This window comes from Loxodonta africana, chromosome 21 (genome assembly GCF_030014295.1).
Source record: "Loxodonta africana isolate mLoxAfr1 chromosome 21, mLoxAfr1.hap2, whole genome shotgun sequence".
Classification (NCBI taxonomy): Eukaryota; Metazoa; Chordata; class Mammalia; order Proboscidea; family Elephantidae; genus Loxodonta; species Loxodonta africana.
This window is the reverse complement of record NC_087362.1, coordinates 62,939,891-62,944,204: the sequence shown is the minus strand read 5'-3', so window position 1 is coordinate 62,944,204 and position 4,314 is coordinate 62,939,891. Positions and strand designations below refer to the sequence as shown.

The 4,314-nt window shown below is 41.3% G+C and overlaps 1 non-coding gene across 1 annotated transcript; it reads right to left on the bottom strand.

Moving 5' to 3' along the window:
- Window positions 1-3,847: 3,847 nt before the first annotated feature.
- LOC111752355 (U6 spliceosomal RNA) lies at window positions 3,848-3,952 on the bottom strand. The gene has a single exon (XR_002787323.1). It is a non-coding gene; the product is annotated as a U6 spliceosomal RNA (small nuclear RNA).
- Between the last annotated feature and the right edge of the window lie 362 nt (window positions 3,953-4,314).

Here is a 4,314-nt window from a genome sequence, read left to right as displayed (position 1 = left end):
TGGATCAGGGATGTGACCTTGCTAAGGGTGTTAAAATCCTACCCTAATCCTCTTTAACATAAAATTACAATTGTAAAATGGAGGACAACCACACAATACTGTGAATCATGGCCCAGCCAAATTGATACACACATTTTTGGGGAGACATAATTCAATTCATGACAAGGTATGTAAAAGAGGATTCCTGGTGTTCTAAGGAAGGAAAGGTTACATCTTGTTAGTGGAACTCACTCATCCATGTAAAAAAATGTTAAGTACCTACTGGTGGAACAGTGGTTAAAGTTAAACGCCTGGCTGCTAACCAAAAGGTCAGCCGTTTGAATCCACCAGTCACTTCTTAGAAACTCTATGGGGTGGTTCTACTCTTTCCTATAGGGTATCTATGAGTTGGAATCAACTAGATGTCAGACGACTTTACTACATACGGGAAATACAGCATTGAGCAAAAAGGTCAAAGATCTCTGCTTTCATGGAGGTCACATTCTAGAAGTGGAGACAGACAATAAACAAATCAACAGATGAACAAATAAGATAATTTCAGACAGTGAAGGACACAAACAAGGAAGATGATAGACAGCGACTGGGAAGTAATAGTGGGATGGTGACTTTTGGGCTGGATGATCAGGGGGCGCTTCTGATTAGTGACCTTCAAACTGAGACCTGCAGTCCCTGGGTGGTACAAATAGTTCAGCGCTCAGCTATTACCCAAAAGGTTGATGGTTCGAATGCACCCAGAGTTGCTGTGGAAGAAAGGTCTGGTGATCTCCTTAAGAAAGGTCATAGCCATTGAAAACCCTGTGGCGCATAACAACTCGGGCACACGTGGGGTCACCACGATTAGAATTGACAAACTGTGACTTGAAAGATAAGCCAGAGAGAAAAAAAGGGGGCTTCAAAAAGGAGACAGCAGTTATAAGTTAAGAAATCCTAAATCATGTTTTTATTGTTCTTGTTTGGTTTATGATTCAGGGCTTTGATGTATGAGACTATACTATCAATAATAATCTCTCAGAATTAGAAAAGTACCCAAACCAAGCCTGGTGCTTAATTAGAGGTGACATGCAATCCACCTTATTTATTTATTTTTTTTGGCATCTCTGGCCAAAAAACACCTATTAATATCTGGGTGCTGGCCTTGGTTCTGCAACTGGCCCACTGTGTAACATTGGGTAAGTCAGTTAACCTCTCTGGGCTGCTCCTCTAGAAGGCCAAGGAAAACTTAGAGATCACAAAGCTCTCAAGGTCAATGATTCCATGATCTAATAAACAAAACAAAAGCACCTGATGTGTCATGGAGAACATACGGATTCCTTCGATTTGCCAGAAAATTACATTACTGGGTTCTGACCTGGACCACAGCAAAGGATGTGAGCTGGGTTTGAGTCTTCAGCCTTGAAGTCTGGGCTACCCAGGAGCTCTGGGGATGTGGCTGGCCAGCACCCACACGTGTCTTGTGTTAACATTATTTTCTTAATGGCAACAGCCCTAAAACCTGCCATTTCACTATTGAGTTACACGGTTTAGTCTTAGTATCACTTACACATAAATACCGTCTCCAGCCGATGAATCCACTTCTGTTTTTACTTTCTCCTCCTTCTCTTCCCTGCCCAGGTGTTTATAGCAGCCACCAAAAATAAAATGGATCAATCATAGTGCTCTTTTTAGACAAAGTGAGATGTGTTTTTGAAGCTTTGCTGTAAGAAGAAAGAGGGAGAGAGAGAGAAAGAGAAAGAAAGAAAGACAGAAAGAGAAAGACAAGAAAGAAAGAAAGAAGGAAAGAAGGAAGGAAGGAAGGAAAGAAGGAAGGAAGGAAGGAAGGAAGGAAGGAAGGAAGGAAGGAAGGAAGGAAGGAAGGAAGGAAGGAAGGAAGAAAGAAAGGAAAGAAAAAGAAAGGAAGGAAGGAAAAGAAAGAAAAACGTCTGTTGCGTGCTGTCAGTAATTTTCTCGTGGTGTCTCATCCATAAGGCATTCATGAAGAGAAACGGGAGACTAGAGGATAGTATTTGCCATGAATTTGGAAAAATATAAGGAAAGCAAATGAGCCAAGGGAATGGCTGTCTTTTGTTAACGGCTCTTAGACTACAGCTGGAGTTCAGATGGACCCTTAACTTCAATTAATTATGCCCTTGGTAAGGAGCCTTGGTGGCACAATGCTTAAGCACTCAGCTGCCAACCTAAAGGTTGGTGGTTTGAACCTACCCATTTTATAGGCTCCACAGGAGAAAGACCTGGTGATTTGCTCTGGTGAAGTAACAGCCTAGGAAACCCTATGGGGCAGTTCTGCTCTGTCACATTGGGTCACAATGAGTAGAAATCAACTCGACAACACCCATCAACAACACCGCATGCCTGGTGAGTAGCCCCCTCCTGGAGACCAGTAGCAGTGGCCCAGGCTGCTCCGTGAAGTGAAGACCTCCACCCTTCGGTCTCTTTGTTGAAAGAGAATGTTCGTTATCACGCCAGCTTTTTGAGATAGTTTATCATATTAAAGGTAACAAGAAAATGGTACCACTTGAAAACTTCACCCCAAGTGCCTATGCCTCAGTTTTCCAAATTTTCAGTCCTGCGTGCTACATTCAGAGAAGGAGCGTCGTTGTGGTTTCCTCAGCACACTTCCTTCCTATCTACATCCACCTCCATACTTTCGAGAATATTCTATGCCATCCCCTGAGGGTTCTGCATGGTTCTAAGTCAACCAGTTTCTGTGAAGCCAAACCAAAAGAAAACCAGTTGCCGTGGAGCCAGTTCCAGCTCAGGGTGACCGCGTGAGTGTCAGAGTAGAACTGTGCTCCATAAGGTTTTCCTGGGCTGATTTTTCAGAAGCATAAAAAAAAAAAAAAATTTTTTTTTTTTTTTTTATCTTACCAGGCCTTTTGAAGCCTCTATCCCCTAATTCATGGTGAGTTCAGCAGACAGTGACAAACACACTGATCCTTTTTTATAAATTTTGCCTATTTTTGACTGTATGTTTTGGTCAAACAACTCCCAAAGGCCAATTGAACCAACCCAAGTCAACTTTTTTAATTTACTATTTTTTTTTATTTTTGAGTAGATATTGTATTCACATAGCTAAAAAAAATTCAACAATACAAGGTATTCAGCAAAAAGTCTTGGTGCAATTCTCTGCCCAGTACCTGCTCAATTATCACACCACCCCTAAGTGTTCCTTTATGTAAACATAAATACAAACACATAGTCTCAGTGGCTTCCCTTTGTTACACAAAGGCAGGTCCTAATGCACACAGGTCACCTTTATGCCGTTTGTTTGAAAGAATGGCACTTGTTTGAAATTATATCTACCCAGACTGCCACAGTTACTTCTCAGGTCAAATTAAATAGTAAGTAGAAAAAGCCTTTGAAAAGAATAAAGCCATACACATTCAGGATGAGGAGATAGAGGAGGGCTTCACCCTTTGTTTGGGAAACTTTTTTATTTTAAATGGAGTACTTACTTACGAAAAGAAAAGAACATTCTAGAATCATAGCAATTTAAAATTTGAAGGACCCTTGGATCCAAATCAATGATTAAAAAAAAAAAAAAAAGCAATTTCAGAAAGGGATTATAAAATTTGAGAGACAATCAATAGGTAGGTAAGGATAAAATATTTTTCCACTGATATTTTTCTGTTTTAATTTTCGTATTTTTAATGCCAGAACATTTATTGCACAACTACGCATTAAAACCCTTAAGAGGAACTGGATGCTGCAACAGCTGCCCTTTGGGGTTTGGGTGTTGCTCTTCCGTGGAGTTCATGCCGGAATCTGCAGTATACAATTTTCAGGTATCGCATCTGACCAGTACCAGTGGTATTTCTTATTTAGCCTTGGTGCTCCGATTATACTTTCTAAAAACATGGAACCCTTCACGAATTTGCATGCTGTCCTTGCGCAGGGGCCATGCACGCTAATTTTCTCTGCATCATTCCCATTTTACAGTGCCGAAGCAAGCACTGATATTTTTCTTTGAGAGAGAGAGATTGAAAGAGAGAGAGAGTGTGTGTGTGTGAGTGAGAGAGAGACAGCAGTTGAGAGGGAGGAAGGTTTAGAGAGAGAGAGAGAGAGATCCAGGCTCTGGACACACGGAGACTCCCATTTGATGAGGTCGAACAGCTGTTTGATCTCTATATGGAAATAACCATAGCTTCTATCAGAGGCTGAATAAAGGAACCGGGCATATGAGAAACCAGGGAATCCACACGGCTCATCCACAGTCACAGTCCTTGAGATGAAACCCATACATCCACTCAAACTGTGTACACAGTGGTACAGATACAACTACGGATCTAAGATGCTTGGATACTCAGTGTATGTAAG